This window comes from Sminthopsis crassicaudata, chromosome 2 (genome assembly GCF_048593235.1).
Source record: "Sminthopsis crassicaudata isolate SCR6 chromosome 2, ASM4859323v1, whole genome shotgun sequence".
Taxonomy (NCBI): Eukaryota; Metazoa; Chordata; class Mammalia; order Dasyuromorphia; family Dasyuridae; genus Sminthopsis; species Sminthopsis crassicaudata.
The window spans coordinates 10,612,899-10,634,083 of record NC_133618.1 but is presented as its reverse complement, the minus strand read 5'-3'; positions in this window follow the sequence as shown (position 1 = coordinate 10,634,083).

Sequence of the window (21,185 nt, the reverse complement as noted above, 5' to 3'; positions counted from 1 at the left end):
TGCAATTTCTTTCATAATTTCTTTCCTGGTTTCCTGATTTTATTTGCAAACTTCTCTCATCCCACCCACCTCCAACTAGACATGTTTTTTCCCCCATTTTTTGTCTTTATCCAAACCTGTTTATTACTATCTCAGGACACTGATCTCATGTTATGTATGTATATTACCTCTCCCCTACTACCCTATGACCATCTTGAGCTCATGAAGAAATATGTAGCATAAGGAATGAAGTACTGAATTTGGAGAAAAAAAGATATAGGTTCTAACTCTCAATAGCAAAAGGACCACATGCAACTCAGTTTATATCTGAGCCTCAGTTTCCTGAGTCAATTCATCATTGACTTGTTAGCATGTTTCCTTTCTCATTAGAATATGGACTGCTTGACAGCAGGAAACATACTTATGTCTATTTTCAATGCTCATCACAGTTTCTGGCACAGTGAAGTTTAATATATGCTTGTTGATAGATTGAATGGAGACAGCAGTACAAAGCATGTACAAAAAAAAAAAAAAAAGCCAGCTAACTAGGACTGTCAGAGGGGAGATAACAAAAATAAATAAATTACACAGGGTCCCAAAAGTCTTAGTACAGATTTAAACTGTTACAGTTTACAATGACATTGAGACTTTTGCAATAGACTGTCAGTCAAAAATAATTTATTAAGAGATTATGATGCCAGATATATTGTCAGTCAATAAGCATTTAGTAAGAGATTATTATGTCATTTATATTACTTCAGTCAGAAAGGAGTTATTAAGAGATTACTATGTGTCAGATATTGTGCTCAGGGATGGAAATACAAAGAAAACACAAATATAAAAATAGACAGGAGAGTTTGTGAGGGAGGGCTCTGTCAATTTAACGATATATAATAGAAAATAATTCATAGAGAAAATGGTGCTTGAGTTGCATCTTTAAGAGAAGGGCTCATTGGGGCTCTGGCCCTTCATGTTTCTGTGATTTAATCTGCATGGATTTCTAATACTGGGGCCAACTGTTTGGTGAGTGTGAAAGTAGTTGAACTGAATTTTTGATCTATCAATAGTCATTTATTAAACACCTACTCCATATTGAGTATTGTGCTAAGCACTAGGGATATGATAATTAATAATAAAAAGAATTTATTCTGTTATCAAATATTTTTCATATGTGATTATAATAATATATATTTAAAATAATAATATAAACAATAATAAAATAGTTTCTGCCCTCAATGAACTTATATTCCATTCAATCTGCTTAATGCTTTAGTTCCAGTTTCTGGGAGAATCTGGTGATATAAGTATTAGAATGACAAGTATATAATCCACCACCACATCCTTCAAGTTTGACCAGCATCTTTGATAATACCAAACAAAACTGGCTCATATTTGCAGGTGAATCAAAAATCAGAGGGATTGTTAACAGACCAGATGACATTTTTATGATAAAAAATAGCACTTGGCAGAATATATGATGAAATTCAAGTGAGATAGATGTAAAATCTCATATCAGGGTTAAAAAATACCCTCACAAGTGTAGAGGCAGAACTCTGGAGAAGTATACTTGAAACAAGGTGTTAACACAATGGAACTGATGAGATAAAGGTTCTCTAGTATACTTGGTACTTAGCATGGTGATGTAATGGTTCTCTAGTTCACATATACTCAGTAGACTGTAATGATAAAATTGTAATAGGGGATTTAAACTGGGAACAAAGTCAGACTAAGAGGGAGAGTGGTTGAGACTAGCAGACTGTCAGAATGCTGGAGGAGACTGGGTCAGTCTATGACAGACACAGACTGTGAAGGAGACAATAAAGACTTTGGTCTCTTCTTGTCCATTCTCATGGTGTCTATCCTGCTGAGGCCAAGGCCCTTCCAGAGTTCCTCCAGAAAGCTAGCCTGGACATTACACACAAGTACAAGATAGGGGAAGAATTTTCACATAGCAGTTTGCATGGGGAAAGGATATAAGAATTTTTAGTGAACTGAAAAATCTATTTGAGACAAGGACATTTTGAGGTTATTATCATGTGTAAATCACTGTGCTAAGCATTGAAGATATACATAGAAAATCAAGACAGGCCCTGCTGTCAAGATGCTTTCATTCTAATGGGAAATTTCAGCTGCAAACCATATAAAAAGGTTCATGCTATTTAGACTGCAGCCACAGAACTAATGGTCAGATCTTTTCTTTCTGTTATCACTTTGGATGCTGAACCTTTTGACAGGCTAGGGATTTTAATGGCAAGAACTTTATTTTTTGCTTCTTTAATAATCATTATGGCAACATCTGCTGGAGTGGTTGCCAGCCTATATCATCATCATCCCAAGACAATGACTGAGGGCACTGGGCTATAATTATCAGTATTCCAAAACCCTTGGCTTTAGTTATGAGCTACCTCTATGAGGATCTAAGGAAAAATAGTGGTCAAGATGATGAGAATAATTCAACCTGATTGCTCCATAATGCTTCCCATCCATCTCTCTGTCTGTCTCTTTTTGTGACTGTCTCTGTCTATGTGTCCTGACTCTCTCTCTCTTTCTCTCTCTCTCTCTCTCTCTCTCTCTCTCTCTCTCTCTCTCTCTCTCTCTCTCTCTCTCTCTCTCTCTCTCTCTCTCTCTCTGTCTTTGTCTTTCTATCTCTGTCTACCTTCATGAAGTACTTTGTTGAATGACATGATAATGGGGGGAAAGTTAAAGCAAACATAGTCTTTTAAAAATATATAATTTCTGTTCATATAGACATGATTGCTCATTTATGCAGTGCCATGGCCATAGTTTAGGAAGAAAACTACAAGCACGAAAAATATCAAGAGGAGAACAACCAGAGCATAAAGAAGGACTTTGAATATATGTCATATAAGTATTGGTTGAAAGCACTACAGATTTAGCCTGGAGTGTGAGAGGAAGCACAATAGCTCTTTTCAAGTGTTTGAAGGGCTGTCTCTTCAAAGTGAGGTCATTTCAGGGGTTCTTTATCTTTTATTTTGCCCTTTGGAAATCTGGAGAAATCTATGGATCCTTTCTCAGAAGCAGGGTATTTAAAGGGATAAAATAAAATACATCATTACAAAGGAAATAAATTATATCAAAATATAATTATCAGGTGTTTTTTTTTTTAATTTATAGAGAGGATTCTGGGAAATTGAGAGAAGAGTTCAGAAAATTCCTAGCTCTTCAGATTCCCCCACAAATAAGACAAAATTGCACTGCAGAACTAACATAGGGTGGTAAAAACAAATAGAAGGTTGGCCAGAACTGGGAAAATCAGAGATTGGAGGAAGGTTCCAGGATTGATGTTTGGCTACACCAAATGGTAAATACTTGGGCTTTCTAGATTGGGAGAAAGCCTCAGCTCTAGTCACAGAAAATTTTGCCACTTAGAGTTGGGTGATGAATTGAGGAAGGTTGAGGTAATTTCTGCTGATAAGGAATGTCAGGCCCAGCTGGGCTGCCAAGATGTAGCCCTAGGAACTAAAATACCTGGTGAGTGCAGAAGCAGTGGCTCAGTGACTCAGCTGGCTGCTTGTCTGCACTTACAGGAGCTGAAGTTCTTGGTTTCAGCTTCCAGGCCACAGGAAGGAAATGAAAAAGGACCTGAGGTCAGAGGCACCGTTCCCCACACTCCAGGACTAGAGGTGATTATATTCACAAATAATAAAAAAAAGAACAAGTAAAGGAGAAAGAACCCAACTATAGAAAATTACTATGGGAGTAGGGAAAAATAGGGTTCATCATTAAAGGAGGATAATGATGTTAAAAAAGGCTTCTTCTACATTAAATATTTACCTCCCCCCAAAAGAACTCATATTAAGTAAAAATAATACTTTAAAAATCAAACAAGAGAGAATGAGGGAAAACTTTTAAAAATAAATAAATGTAAACAATCCAAGAAAATCAAGAAGATTATGAAAAGGAAGTCAACCAACCAGTAAGGGAGATCTAAAATCTTAAGGAAGAAAATGATTCCTTGATAACTAGAATTGGGCAAACGGAAACAAGGGAAGTTATAAGAACCCAAGACATAATAAAACTAAATAATAATAATAAAAAGATAGAAGAGAATGTGAGGTATTTCATAAGAACAACAGATATGGGCAACAAAACAAGAAGAAAAAACATAAAAATGATTGGAATACATGAAAATCATGATAAAACTTGATACAAAAATACAAGAAATTAAAGAAAATTATCCAGAAGCATTAGAATTAATGGGGAAAGAAGAAAAAGACAAAACTCTATTGATCACTACCTGAAAGAGATCTTATGAGGAAAACCTACAGGAAGATTCATAGCCAAATTCAGAAATCCCCAGATCAAGGAGAAAATATTATCAGCAAAAAGAAAAAAAGCAGAGCCACAGTTAGAATTGCACAATATGTTTCAGCACCTACCTTTAAAAGGCAGTAGGTCTTAGAAAACTGTATATCAAAGAGCAAATGAACTAGGGTTGCAGATGAAAATATTATATTCATCAAAGTTAATCTTGAACAAAAAATTAATATTTAATATTACCAGATTTTCAAGATTATGTTACAAAAAGAAATGAACTTTTAAAAAATGACATAAAAATCCAAAAGAAATACAAAAGAAACATCAATGACTAATTTCAAGTGACTCAATAAGGACAAACTATGTTTTATACATGAAAATGTAAATTATGTCTAAAATTGTCATTAGTAATTGGGTAGTTTGAAAAAATTGGGGTGAAGAGAATGATGATTCTAAAAAGCAAAATTGCATAGGAACAAGTAAAAAGAGTAATTATGCTATATGATTGAGGGATGGCAGAAAAAAGTGATACAAAGGAATTAGATGGGGAACAAAGTCTGGTAGTTCTAGAATCTATTAACATAGGGAATGGGCCACACAGGGAATAAATATGAGTATCTAGAGGGTATAAAGATCTTCTAAGTTTAGAAATGAAATAAGTGGAAGGAATAGAATAAGGGGGTATTTAGATTAATGAGAATAGGATAAGATTTGTAGATGAACATGAATGGGATAAAGAGAGAAAAGGTTGGAAAAAGAAGATATAGGGAGGGATATTTTTTTTAGTTTTCCTTTTTTATTAATTTTATAATTATAATTTTTGACAGTACATATGCATGGGTAATTTTTTTAAACAACATTATCCCTTGTATTCACTTCTTTTTCAAAATTTCCCCTCCCTCCTTCTACTCCCTTAGGGAGGGATTTTTGGAAGTGGATTAGGTTAAGTAATAGCAAGGCAAGATAGCAAGTAGAAGTAAATCATAGGAGTCAGCAGGAATAGGAAATAAGAGACACACACAAGCACAATCATAATGATCAGTAGTAGAATTTATTAGAAAAAAAGCAAGGGTAGTACTCCTTGCTCTCAAACAAAGTTAAAGCTAAAATAGATTTAATCAGAGGAGAAAAATAGGGAAACTACACTATGTGTCAATCATATTTATCAGTACTGATTTAGAGTATTTAAAATAACTAGACAATATAAATTTGGGCTTATGAAGAATGATGCTATCCACTTTCAGAGAAGCAAAGGCTAAGCAAGCATCGCTTGGTTGTATCTGTGTGTGTTTGTGTAAGCATATGAATATATATATTTGTGTAAGTGTGTATATATATATATATACACACACATATACACATATGTATTATATACATGTATGCACACACAGGCATGTATATCTACATGTGTGTATTTCTAAGTGTGTATATATGCATACAAGTGAGTATATACACACATTTACTTAATTATAATCTTCTTAAGGGAGACTAGGGAGATGAAAGGGAAAAAAAGAATAAAGTAAAACGTACAGAACAGAAAACAGAAGAGAATCTACAAGGAAGAAAGATGGACAACTTGATATTTGTGGTATTTATTATATAAGTTTTCTTGACATGGAAATTGATTGTCTTGTATTTTGAATCATCTCATGTTCTGCTGTGTACATGGCAATGTTTTATTTTTCTTTTAATAAATAAAACAAACAAATAAATAAATAAATGTATGCACAAAATCTTATGGATATATGGATATGTGGACCCCAAGTTAAGAACCCCTGAAAAAAAATGTGTGCCTGTTTGATCCCAGAAGGAAGGGTGAGAAACGATGGGTAGATGATCCAAAGAGGTGAATTTAAGCTTGATATCAAGAAAACCTTGACATGTAGAGGAATATATTCACTTGAAGGTTCTGATTTCCTTGTCATTAAAGGTCTTCAAACAGATATATGAAGCTGCTTATCAGGTACATTGTAGAGGATACCTTCCAGAGGCATGGGAAGGACTCAGTGGTCACTCATATACTTAGTAGTATGAAATTCTCTGACTCTTTACTTCTAGTCTAGAATATGGGTTTGACACACATTCCTTATCATGGATTTTCTCTTTAGGAGTAAAGCCTTATGGATCTAGAGTCAGTCTGCTGCCTCATTTACTTAAGTATAGTGTATTTGGACCCCGGCAAAAAGAGTCAGTTAGCAATACATTATTCATATTCAGATGATCATGTGTGCTCATCATGGTTCACAGATTGTGCCCATTATAGAATAATTTACTTACTGTATACCATCTCCTCAAATTAGAATTATAGGATACTCCTGATTGCTTTCTTGAAGTTTTTAATTGCATCTGGGTCCCTCACCACTGTCTACATTTGTTCTGCTTTACTTCTAACCTTGGCGTTAGGAATAAGATAATTGACATTTTCACTGTGGGGTGAGGGGTGATTCTGTGTCATTTCAAAGCCCTAGATCCCATGGAGCCTTTGAGTTGGAGCTTTATAATAACATTCTAATCCCAGTTCTGGCACTGAGTCTGCTGGTGACATTGGGCAACCCAGTTTTCTTTTTTGCAAATGTATAGATAATCATTTTCTTCTCCATTTCTAAGGGAAGGTGAATTAAATCTTGTCTGTGAAATGCTTTAGACTCCTTAGAGAGCAACTCTCTCAAAATAGCAAGCTTTATCTCTCAAGCCCTTGGCGGGAGATAGGAGGCTTGCTTTCCAAGATCCAGAGGAATATGCCTCCCAGCTGAGAATGTCAGAGAATGTAAGGAATAGCATATCCCTCTATCAGTGAGGACCTGCACATCCTACCTCTGACCCAATGCATTCTTCCCTGGGAAGGAGAAAGGGAACCTAGAAGTATCTGCCATTCAGAGGACTTGATGTTTATTTTTTTCCCTTTTTATAATGAGATGTTTTCTTCCATTTTCTTTTTTTCTTCCTTTATTCTCCCTCCTTCCTTCCTTCCTTCCTGAATAAATTTGATAAACAGCAGATGTTTTCATCAAGGTTCAGAAAACTCAATATTACTTAAAGATGGAGTGACAGCTGGGAAGGAGCCGTTCTCTCTGAATCAGTCATTTAGAAAGCTCAGTCAACATTCAATAAGGAGTGATTGAGGCTTACTATTTGCCAGACACTGTGTCTTGGGATAAGAGAAAAGTATAAATTACATTTAAGGAGCTAAATAAGAATAAGAAGGTTTGTATATATAAGATATGAGTGTATATATATATATATATATATATATATATATATATATATATATATATATATATATATATGTATATATATACATATATATATATAATCCATACATATAGATAAAACACACTTAATAAGTGCATGTATATATATACATATATAGGTTTTATATATATATATATATAATATATGGGTTTTATATATATATATATATATAATATATACATATATTAGGTTATATATAATATATATATATATATATATATTTATATAACCTAACAGATTTATATACATGTACATGTGTTTACAATTGCACACATATGCATTTATTAGTACACATATACATGTATGTACTTTAACAAACATATAATAGAAATTAATCTTAGAAGGAAGGATTTATGAGTCAGTGGGATGGGATGGAGTAGAAGACTAAGAAAGGCCTCCTGTAGAAGGTGGACTTGATCTGAGTCTGGAAGGAAGTCTTGGAAGTCCAGAATGACCCTCAGTGATGGCTATTAGATAGTGCTGTATTTCACGTCTTCTCATTTCTGTTCTAAGGTTCCTTTTTCCCCCCAACTTGTTAAATTATTCCAATGTGGCATTTAATAAATTGGTAAGATCCAAATCTCTGTCAAAACCACAACCAGGAGAGGCAAAAAAATTAAAAATAAAATAATAATAATTAAAAAAAGAGTATGCTGGAAAGAGCTCTGACCTTGTAGTCAAATTCTGAGACTGCAGGGTAGTTAGAAAGGGTACTGACATTAAAACTACAAAGCTGGGTTCATGTCCCAACTCTGTCACTTATGATCTGTATGATCTTATGAAAACTCTGTTAATATCTGTGGCTTTGGATTCCTCATCTGAAATTTGAGAGTTGGACCAACCTATTTTCCTACACTTAATTACCCTTATATATTTTAGGTTCTAAGTGAGCTGGCCTTTTAGCTGTACCCTGTATACAGTTGGAATTCCCTCTTTCATTATATTTTATTGAAACTCTCAGTTTCTTTCAAGGTGTCCTAAAGAAACCTTTCCTTTTCTTTCTCATTGCTAATGATTTCCCTCTCCCCTCAGATTCCTTTGTTTTTACTTTGCATATTCTTTGTCATTTCACTAGCAAGTAAGTGTCTTGAGAACAAGAAACTCCTTTGTTTTTGTCTTCTTTTAAAATTTCTAGCCTCAGATACAATCTGACATAGTGAACATTTAATAAATAATAATCTATTATTTATTTAGTTATTTAAATAATAAATATTAAATGAATAATGCAATAAATAAATATTTAATAAATCCCCTAGGAGGGGGTAAAGCCAAGACAGTGGATTCCAGGCAGGAATTTAGAAACAAAAAAGTCTCCCAATGTTCCCCTCTAAATGATTTTGAAATAATGCCTCAAATTGAATTCTGGAGTGACAGATCCCAGGAAAGTTCAGGGCGAGACATTTTTTTCAGCTCAAGAAGGAGCTGGAGGTCAGCAGGAAACATCTGTAACAGCAGGTTGAAGGCTGGCCCAGAGTAAAGTGTGCTCAACAATAGTACCAGTAGGAGGACAACTGGTCAAAGATTACAGAGGACCTTTTTCTGGCACTGGGACCATTGTGCACATGCAGTTTCTGATCATAGTATCAGGGTGACGAGGTGCATTAACTCTTATGGTGGCAGGGAAGCAGAGGCCTAGTCAAAGTTTCAGGATGGAGACGAATGCTTGTGGTTGTTGACATGGAAGCAGAAGCCTGACTCTGTGTTCAAAGGCAGAAAAAAATAATAGTTCTTATGGGTGTAGAAAAGAAGGGAACCTGGTCACAGTTTCAGGGCCAAGAGGAGCACTTATGATTGCAGGGGACCAAATCTTTTTTTAGGGTAAAGACCAGAACACAAGCTAGGAGAATACTAGTCACACCTCTCCTTGGATCATACCACTTTAGAAGCAACAAAAACTTACAGGCCTTCGAACCAAAAAAAAAAAAAAAAAAACCCTGAAATTTGGGACAGTGCCCTCTCCATACTGGGGGTAGAGCCCAACTTAGATGTCAAATTAAAAAGTCAGGGAACAGAATGGGAAAATTAGGAAAGAACAACAACAAAGAAGTTGACTATAAAAAATTACTATGGTGACAGGGAAAAAAAATCAAAACACAAATTCAGAAGGCACTGACATCAAAACAAATGGGAAAATGAATTGGACACAAATCCAGTAATAATTTCTGGAAAAGCTCATAAAGGATTTAAAAAGTCTATTAAGAGACAAAATAGAAATAATAAAAAGAGACAAAAGAGAAAACTGGGGGATAATGGGATGATGTAAGGAATTCAGAGAAAAGAATCAATATCTTGGTTAGAAGAGGCACATAAATACTGAAAAAAAACAAACAATGCCTTCAAAATTCAATTGGCCTAACGATAAAGAAGTACCACTAAGAACATCCGCTGAAGAGAACACCTTAACAAGAAAAATTGACCAAATGGGAAACAAGATAAAAAGCTCACTGAAGAAAAGATTTCCTTAAAAATTAGAATTAGATAAATGAAAATTAATGATTATACAAGATATCAAGAAACCCTCCAAAATGTTAAAAGAATGAAAAATAGGAAAAAAAGGTAAAATCTCACTGGAAAAGTAACTGACCTGGAAAACAGATTGAGGAGAGATTTTCTATGAATCATTGGACTACCAGGAAACCATAATAAAAAAGATGCCAGACATCATTTACTTAAAGAAGCCATCAAAGAAAATTGTCTTGTTATCCTGGAGGCAAATTGAAACTGAAATAATCCACTGATTATCTCCTAAAAGAGATCCCCAAATGAAAACTCCCAGAAATATTAAAGCTAAATTTTAGAGCTCTCAGTTCAAGGAGAAAATAGTGCAAGTGGACAGAAAGAAGCAATTGAAATATCATGGAGACACAGTCAGGATGACAGTATTTTACTTCTACATTAAAGGAGTAGTGACCTTAGAATTTAATATTCTATGAGGCAAGAGAGCTAGTGAGAAAAAAATAAGCACTATCTGTAGCGAGCTGTCGTCTCCAAAAGCTGCTGGATCGCTCTCTGGGAAGAGATCTGCTGTGTCTACTCAAATCTCTCCGACTTATTCTTCTTCCTGTAACGAACCGTTGTCTCCAGGCAGTTGCTGTTAACTCTTGTCCTTAGAAGTGACTTGTTGGCACCCATCTGATTCCTTCTCCTGCTGAAGAAATACAAGCAAACCCTCTCTCCCAGGCAGTTAATCTATCTAATTTCCTTCTATTTACCACTTTCTAAATCTCTTCTCATCATCTGACAATTACATTGGAGTTGTTTGCACTGGGCACAGCCCTGTTGGTTTAAAAGGCCTGTATTCTCCCCAAGTGTAATCCATTTTTGCAATCTGATTGCTTTTTGGCTCACTTATCAGGTAATCCCTTTCTACCATGTGATTACTTTTCTGCTGGTTGATCAAATCAGAGTCCTGACCTTCTAAAGGCTCTTTAGGTGTAACATCAGCTGCCATCATGCCCCAAGTCTTTTTTGCCTGGGGCCCTGGATCTGGGCCCCTCATCCTATTTTCTCTGGGAGAATAAAAGAAGAGGACTCTCAGAGAAAGAAGAGACTCTGAATTGCATCAGGCTTGAATTTTACATAATTCATGAAATTCCGAAAGCCATAATAAATTTTCTCCAGGTTCCAGGCATATCCTTGCTATGGATTTCCAATCATTCGGGGTTAGGACTTCATAAGACAAACCATCTAGTAACATTTTGACATAAGCTGATGTAGTCCCATAAAGGGTACAACCTTTTTTCAAATCCTTAATTTTATTCAAATCTAAAGGTGCATATCTTCTCCTTTTTTTACCTACAGAGTCAATCTCTTCAATCACAGGATATGCATGTATAAAATCACTTATATCCTGTCCTTCTCTCTTAGCTTTAACCAATGCTTTTTCTAATCTTGTCATAGGCTTAGACTGCTTCACAGACAATTCTGTTTGTGTTTCTGCCTCTTCCTCTCCTCCTTCTTGCTCCACCCCTGAAGGGTTAATTGAGGGAGGAGATGGGAGGTGCTCCTGTTGCTGTTGCTCAGAATTGTACTTAACTTCATTGTTATCTGATTCATCCTTTTCACCTAGTTTAGTTGACACTTCCCCATTTTGCTCCTTCATCTCTTCCTTTAGAATAACATTGTTTAAAGCCAATTGGATTACATTGTATATATGAATTGTATCTTTGGAAATTGAGTTTGGCCTGGAATTGTAGTGTTCACCTAATTGCTTTCCTACTAATTCCCATTCATCTGGATCCAATTCTTCTTCCAGAGAAAAAGAAGGACATATAACCTTCACAGTTCTTAAAAGTTCAGTAATCTCCTCTAAAATTATAATCAATCCTTGGCTTTTCATAACCTTGATGATGCTCTCTAAACATTTTCCTTGAACAGAAGGTGTTTGCCCCATTTCAGCTATAAGAGATTCCTGGTTTAGTCCTTAACAAGTTCCTTATTTATCTATTAGCACACTCACTTAATCTTTAACAAAGTTTCCTCGTTACTCACGGTTCTGGGTCAGAGAGACTGAGATCTGGATGGGAGGCTTTTCCACTGGAATCAGGACCGTATCTGTCCCTGTTCGGGCGCCAAATTGCGAAGGTCTGGTCTAGCTCTTCTTGTCAGGATAAGCAAAAGTCCTTGCCCCACGTTGGGCGCCAATTGTAGCGAGCTGTCGTCTCCAAAAGCTGCTGGATCGCTCTCTGGGAAGAGATCTGCTGTGTCTACTCAAATCTCTCCGACTTATTCTTCTTCCTGTAACGAACCGTTGTCTCCAGGCAGTTGCTGTTAACTCTTGTCCTTAGAAGTGACTTCCCTTCCTGCAGAGAGCCCCGTCAGGCCTGATGTAATGCAGAGAGTCTTTCTTCTTGAATCCTGGCTCTGAATCTCCTCCAGCTCTTATCCTTCTCCAGGCCGATCTCCTCTCTGCGCCCAGCGCTGTCTCTTTTTATCCTCCCAGAGAATGGGCGTGGGATAATGCAAGGGCTTCTGGGAAGAACCACCCCAGCCAATGAGCTTGCCCCCTCTATCAAGTCAACCTGAGTTCTCACCTTGTAACCGTCCAGAAAACCTGAGTTCTCACCCTGTCACCATCCAGACAACCTGAGTTCTCACTTAGTAATCCTAACAACTATCTTTCAGGAGAAAAAATTGGACATCTAATGAAATAAAGGATTACTAAGTATTCCTGATGAAAAGATCAGAGCTAAACAATTTGACATATAAACCCAAAACTCAAAAGAAGCATAAAATTGTGATTATGAAAGAAAAATCACAAGTAGTCAAAATATTGTTGAAATGTTTACATTCCTATATGAGAAAAAATTATATATGAAAGCCTAAAAAACTTTATCATTTATTACAGTTAGAAAGCCTAAAAAACTTTATCATTTATTACAGTTAGAAATATTACACCTAAATAGAGGGCATAGATGTATGTTGATTAAGGCAGGAATGTCTCAAAATAAAATTAAAGGGTGAAGAGGGATACAATAGAAGAAGGTGAAGGAATAGAGAGAGAAAAAATTTTGGTACTTTATTTAATATTTCCTCCAGTTACATTTAAAATAATTTTTTACATTTGTTTTTGAAATTTTTAAATTCTACATTCTCTCCTTATCCCCACCCACAATGAAGAAGGGAGGTGATGCAAACCATTTCCTTAAAAGTCAAGTTGTGAAAGAAAACATAAATCTCCTATCCCAATGAAAATAAAATGAGGGAAATTCTTTCAATAAAAGAGGTACAAAGGGAAAAGCTTTTTGCAGGAGACAGGGGGAAATAGAGGTGGGGTGGGCAATATTTAAACCACACTCTGATGGAATATAAGACATTCAGTTGGGTGTAGAAATATGTAGAAACAAAGGTTTGAGGAGGAATGAGAGACAAAGACTCACAGAGAAACAGAGAGAAGGAGGGAAGGAAGGAGGGAGATTGAGAGAAAGGAAAGGAAGGAGGAAATAGAGAATGAGGAAGACAGAGACAGAAAGACAGAGGGAAAGAGAGAGACAGAGATACAGAAAAGAGATGCAGATACAGAGACAGAAAGACAGAGAAACACAGAGACAGAGACAGAAGAGAGAGAGGAGGAAGATGGAGAGAATAAATAGAAGAAAATTAGGTATAGGAAAATATACAGTAACTATAACTATAGTTATATGTATATAAAACTATAAGTATAAAAATGAATGAGATAGATTCACCCATATAGCATAATGGATTAAAAACTAGAATCTAATAAAATATTGTCTATAAGAAACAAACCAGAAACATAAAGCCACTCACAAAGTAAAAATAAGGGGTTGGGCCAGAATTTGTTATACTTCATTGTCAGTGGTAGCTCAGTATTTGGGAGACTAAAAAAGGAAGTATGGGAGAGGAGAATTTATCATAGGATGGTAGCTGATCTTGATGCCGTATTCATCCTCAGTAAAGACATTTGGCAATATGGCTGAAAGCATCATTTGCAAAAACAGGAGAGCAGGCACATAGTTTTGCTTTACTCCATTGGTGATCAGAAAAGTTCAAAGGCACTGTTCATTACCCAGAACTCGGGCAAGGATGTCATCATGCTGTTGATGGCAATACTGATGAACTTCTCTGGACAACCAAATTTTGACATAATTTTCATGGCTGATAATATTAAAGATCTTGGTGAAATTGACAAATTTGTACAGAGCTCTGTTTTGCTCCTGTCATTTCTCCTGGAGTTGTTAAGCAGCAATTACCACATTGACCACTCCTCAGCCTTTCTAAGGCCATATTGGCTTTCAAGTAGATGGTCTTGTTCCTGTTGAAGGAACAGCCTAATAAAGAAGACTCTGATAAGAATCTTTCCAGTGATGACTAAAAGAGAAATCCCTCCTTTCACAAACTTCCCACTCCTTTTCTGTTTCATTGTTGCCATCTGTGTTCCTCAACTTTCCCTCCAAGTTAGCAACCAACTGTTCCTTCTCATATTGTTTGATATTAAGTCTTCTGGTGGTCAGCTTGCTTTGGGTCTACCAGTTTTATTGAATGTGAATATTTCACTTGGAGAGGATTCGTCTATGATCACTCCAGCATTATGTGCCACATGTTGCCTTTGTCACATAGTCTATTAGGTGCATTATTGCTGCAGTGGTGCATCCATGAAGTTTTGTTATATTTAGCTGAACAGAGGATAATGTTCGCAACAAGATGGTCATGATATACCTAAGTCTTTAAGTAGAAATGACCATTGCTGTTATTGTTTCCAACTCTATTCCTCCCAAATACGCCCTGTCATATCTTGTAGTATGAGTCTAGTCTAGCATTAAAGTTACCCAGACTTATAAGCTTGTCCTCTTTTGGCACACTGCTATAAAGTCCTCGAAGTCTTCGTAATATTTTTCTTTGACCTCATCAAGGTTCAGCATGGTAGGAGCATAGGCATGGATTATTATTGTGTGTAGAGGGCCACGTATAATGGGGAAACCTTGGGTAAGGTATGACCCCTTAGTCCAGTAAAAGGAACCTTGATGGGGCAGCTAGGTGGTGCAGTGAATAAAGTACCAGCCCTGAAGTCAGGACCACTTGAGTTAATTGGAAAATGACTAAATAAATTGTGATATATGATTGTGATGGTATGCTATTGTACTACAAGAAATGATGAACAGGATTGTTTCAGAAAAAAAAACCTTGAGAGACTTATATGAAGAGCAGAACCAGAAAAAATTGTACACAGCATTAGTAATATTGTACAGTGATAAACTATAAATGTCTTGGCTTTTCTGAACAATATCTAAAACAATTCTGATGGACTTATAACAAATACTATCCAATTCTAGAGAGAGCAAGAATAGAGTCTGAGTGTAGATAGGAGCACATTTTTTCTCTATTTTCTCTGTAATTATATAAATTTATTCACATATTTATTTTATATTTATATTACATGTAAAATTGATGTAATATTTCTTATCTCCTCAATGGGGGCAAAAGGGGCAGGAGGGATGGAGAGAATTTGAATACACTGCCAGTCCTGATCAATTAATAAATAGGGATGAATTTAGTTACTCTGTACCATTCATTCTGTGAAAAGCTGGAGATGCACACAAAGAATGACATAATTTCCATTCTCAAGAATCTTATGTATCCTAATAATCCCGGCTGAACAAATCATCAATATGTTGATGGTTACAATGATAATGACATTGATGATGGTGACCATCTTATCCATTTGTATATGAGAGGAGCTGTGGTATTTAGAAATCTCAAAAATTCTCAATCAATGTCAGCTGTTGTTAATAAACCTGGCCAGAGGCATCCAGGAAGTAGGTTTTGGAGTCTCAAAGCTGGCTCCTCCTATCTTCAAAACTGACCTTCCTTTCTCTTGCTCATGTTGCCACTACAAATATGTGAATTTGGGAAAGGTTAATAACGAATGGCTCATCAACATTGGAAATGATGTTGTTGTCTTGACAGCCTCTTCCTTCTCTAATAATTTGTACATGAATAAATTACCCCAGGGAATGGATTCCACAGGCATAAATTACTTTTTTTTAAAACATTAATATTTGCTGTACTGAAGTCACATCCAAATATTATGAAGCATATTATTTCTGGAGAAGCAGCAGATGATACATTGATTTCTGTCTAATTTAAAAGCAAATGAAGTGGGTTGAGTTGGGAAATTTAACACATTGGATTCATCGTTTGTTAAATACTCACCTGTTCTAGGCACTGAGAGACACAGAGTTGAACTAGCCTGTCACAAAGTAACTGCTTAATAAATTATTTTTGATTGAATATGAGATGAGGTTTACCATCAGACATCAGGGCCATTGATAGAGTGGTTTAGATAATAGACCTACACATTTAAATTCTATAGAAAATATTATAAAAATGGTAATATTTGGATTAGCAGGATAAATCAAGGGAAGAAGCACTGGGCTTGAAATTAGAAAGATGAGTTCAAATCCCACCTCAGACATTTACTAGTTGTGTGACCCTGAAATGTAATCCTTTTTGCCTCAGTTTCCTCATCTTTAAAATAACTGGAAAAGGAAATGACAAATGATTCTAGAATTTTAGTAAAAAAAAAAAAAAAAAAAACAACCTAAATGGGATCACAGAGTTAGACGGAACTGAAACCACTGAACAAAGTATAAAATACTCTGTCTAGTCATGGACTTATATGCTAACTTGGGGATGATATGGCAAGACCAGGTTTCTCAGGAGACCTGACAGGATGGCTTGGGATTCTAAATTCTGTGGTGGCTGGTTTCATAGTAGAGATAATTAATTGACAGTACTGTGCTATGGTGGCAGGAAAGCCTGAGTCCCAACATTGACTCCATTATTTATCAAGTGAACCACAAACTGGACAATTACGGTAAAAGCCGTAGATTTTTATTTGGATTTTTCACCTCATAAGCCTTGGTAAGTCACTTAACTTTTCTGAGACTGGGTTTTCTTATCTCATAGAGGCAGCATGGCCTATTGGTTGAAGCACTGAATTTGGAGACAGAAAGAGCTGTGTTTACCCTGCTCTGGATGCTTCTCTGCTGATCACTATGGGTAATTATTCACTTGATATTTCGAAGCATATGCATCCTTACTTACAAATAGGGACATTAACTTCACAGGGTTGTTGTGAAGGACAAATGGGAAAATTATGTAAAAATAGTAAATCTTAAAGGGTTAGAAACCTATGGGTTACAAGTAGTAGTAGCAGCAACAGCAGCAGTGGTAGTAATGGTGATGCTAGTAGTAATAGTAATAGTAATAGAAGTAGTAGTAGTAGTAGCAGCAGCAGTAAAAGTAGCAGTGGTATAGTAGTAGTAACAGTAGTTGTTAGTAATGGTGTTATTAGTACTACTAGTAGTAATGTCTAATGTGAGTTTAAACACATCTGCCTTATCTAATGGTATTATTGCAAAGAACCTGATTAATAATATCTGCTTTTTGTGGGTTTTATAAACCATCAAGTGATACAGAAACATGCTGCTCTTTGTTGGATAAAGCATTGGACCTTAAATTAGGAACATGTGTTCAAATCCTTCTTCAGACACTTACTACTATGTGTCCCTGGGCAAGTTCCTTTAATTTTGTTGCCTTAGTTTTCTCATCAGAAAATGTGAGTAAGGATAACAGCACTTACCTCCTAATGTTGTTTTGGGAATCAAAGGAGATAATATTTATAAAGTACTTTGCAAATCTTGAAACATAATCTACATTCAATTATGAAAACGATGGATGGCGAGAACAATAATTACTGATACAAATCTTCCCACCTCAATCACTGTTGTACACACAATTTGCTGTTGGTTCTGCTGCTACTGTATGTTATGTCTATTTGAAGAGTATAGAGATCTCCATGCAAGAAACAAACTGGACAATTATGGTAAAAGCCGTAGATTTTTATTTGAATTTTTCACTTCATAAGGAAAAGTACTTAACTTGAGATACATGAGAAGTTGCCTCTATGTATGTGGGAAGGAGATAAAGGCTACTTAGGGACCAGTCACTAGAGAGATAAAGGTGTATGCGGAACTTTAGAGAAGCAGGTCTCCCCATTCCCACCATATACCTAACCACTATTCAACATTACACTTTGGGGTAAAGGAGACTTTTTTTTTTACTTTATTGTTCTCTGTAGAAGATAAATCTTAGCCTTCCCTATTCCCATAGGAAGTTTCTATGATTGGGTTCTTTCTTTTTTGTCTGTTTTCTTTAAAACAAAAACAAAAACAAAAAAAGCAAAAAACAAAAAAACAAAAAAAAAACCAAGAACTTTAGCTCTTCCCTCTGACCTGGAGACCCAGGCCAAAAGCTTCCCCCCTCTTGGCAAGTGCCTGCAGGCAGCAGCATCCCTGCCTCACTGCTTCTTCCCTCACCAGATATGCTGGTTCCTTTGTGCCCAGAGCAGTGTCTCAGTAGCAAACTGGGCCTGACACTTCCAATCAAAGGTTCCATCAGTCTTTTCCAAGTAAAACTGTAAATCCCCTCTGTCTTCAGGAGATAAAAATTCTTGTGGTACAGATTGAGGTTCCCTTAGACCTTAACTAACCCCTTGACTTTCTACTTGCTGTTTCTGTAGATCTAGCTTAGATGTGTTTACATCTCACAATGGTTAAACCCCAGTCCTGGGTTCTTTTTTGAGGGTATTCTTCATTTGTCCCCATAACTCTTCTGTTCTATCTTAAGTTTTATCTGTTTTGCATAGATCTATGTTTTCCCTGAGGCATAATTTTAGTTTTTTGAAGGAAAATCTGGAGAGTTTTAAATTTTCTGCTCTAGTCAGCTATTTTCCCAGAATCCTCCTGGAGATTAAAAACATGAAAGTCACACCTTCAGAAGCAAACATTCTTGGGACAATCAATGATCATTAAAATATTTCTCTCTAGAGTTAGCAACCAGATTACCTTCGATTCCACGACTCCTTCCAGTCTAAGTCCCAGCCTAGTGTGGAAACACTTAGCTTACCACACACCACAAGGTGGTTTGATTTAAAGGAAGGCAAAGTGTTTGATAGTAAAAGATGGTAAGGTAATGATATGATAGGAAAATAACAGCAAGATGGTTATGTCTATCCTGTCTGAATAGTTTTCTATTTCTCATGTCAAAACTAGAAGGCACCAAGGAGGCTGATAAGAATATCATGCCAGAAAGAGATGGGGACCAAGCAGAGAAGCTTACCAGACAAGGGGAAAAAGTCTGTCTTGGATTTGTTCTTGATGGGGGATACCCAGGAAACTAGAACTGTTTCTGAAACCTTGACTTTCTCCAAGATATGGTTCTGATAACATTTTCTTCCTATAGCCTTCCCCTATTCTTAGTTATTAAGAACTATTATGTATATACCTCTCTCCTCCCTTATCAGTTTGAATTTGTGCATTTACCCTAACCAATAGAATGCAAGGGCCTCAGAATCTATTTTCTTTGGTTATGGTATTCCTAGCATTTGCTCCATTGCTTGAAGTGCATTGACTACTTAATAAATGCTTATCACTTGAAAGATTGGAGTACCATAATATAAATTTGATGAGTATATTGAAAGATAATGCTTGTCCCAAACAGATGCACAGAATGGACAGATAACTTTGGGAATAGATAGTTCAACCTGAGCTTAGTTCTTTATTACATCTGTACCCCTAACTCTTTCTTGCCTCAGTTTCCTTTCCTGTTTAATGGGTGATAATATCTTGTACTTTCTGGTGCACACTTTTATACATCTTTCAGCTTGTCAAGTGAGCTATTATTAAAGTCATTGTGAGAAAATGATCCTGCCATCCTGAATTGAAGGAAAGCTCTCTAGAATATTCCTCAGAAGTATATTGCCTGAGGTGTGACTGGATATGTGATGTATCTGAATCAGTCTAATTTCAGAAGTACTCCACTCTATCCATTCACCATCTGTTTTGCCCTTGATAAATCACTTAGACACTATTTGTGCCTCATTTTCACCATCTGTAAAATGAGCAGATTGAATTTGGTGGCCAATTTCTCCCAGTTCTAAATCTATAACCCTTTATTTCTATCATAAGGAGTCTCCCAGAATGCTTTTCCCTCAGAGTGATCAGTATTCATGAATAAGTAGACTAGGTTTAGAATTTTACCTCTAGCAAGTTCAGTCTCTGTAGTTAGGAGTATTTGTTTTGATATGTGTTTTCTTTTCATTTTGTTTTTACCAGAGGGGAGTATTTTATGGCTGTTTTGCTAAAGATTCTGAATGCTCTGACATAGATATAGAGCAAAAGAAATAAAGATAATTCACAAAGGCATTTATTAAAATGTTAAGTATATATATTAACCCCAAGGGGTGTGTGTCTGTCTGTGTGTATGTGTGTGTGTGTGTGTGTGTGTGTGTGTGTGTGTGTGTGTGTGAGAGAGAGAGAGAGAGAGAGAGAGAGAGAGAGAGAGAGAGAGAGAGAGAGAGACAGAGACAGAGAGACAGAGAGACAGCGAGAGACAGAGAGAGAGATAGTGAGAGTGAGAGAGAGAGAGAATGAGAGTGTGAATGAGTGAGAGTGAGAGTGTGAATGAATGTGAGTGAGAGTGAGAGTGTGAATGAATGTGAGTGAGAGTGAGTGAGAGAATGAATGCATGTATTTTGTGTATCCTTTTGAAAACAAATAGAATGGATGGCCAATGTAAAATACCAGAATAAAGCAAGCAGTAGTCTGTAATGGCAGCATTTGATTCCAAAGTTGAACAATTCCAATTGTTCAGAATTTTCATTCATTCATTAATGATTTTATTTGTTTATATATTTGAGCAACTCTAACAGTTAGTGATATTAAATATTATATAATTTAATAATTTTTGAGAAGCCCAATCAGTTTCCCTGGTAACTCTCATTATTGTTCCAATTATTTCTGAAGGATAAGTAAAAGTGAGACATAAGTCAGCAGCCCATTCTGTCAGCTTTCCAGTGAATATCATCTACTAGAATCAGAATGTAGTTCTATGGATATTATTGAAATATAAAAAGTATATAATCTTCAATTCTTCCTTTAAAAAATTACTGCTTTTTTGAACATGCATTTAAGTAGTATAAACTTAGACAGAATTGACTGCCTCTCTCCTAATCCTCCATGGAGTAGAGGAAGAATGAATAGTAAAGCTAAAGTCTGCTTGCCTATAACAATCAATAACAGCCAGAAGCAGTGTTCAACCAGAGAATCAAAATGCAGACACAAATGGAGCAGGGAGCCATAAGATTTGGAGGAAAG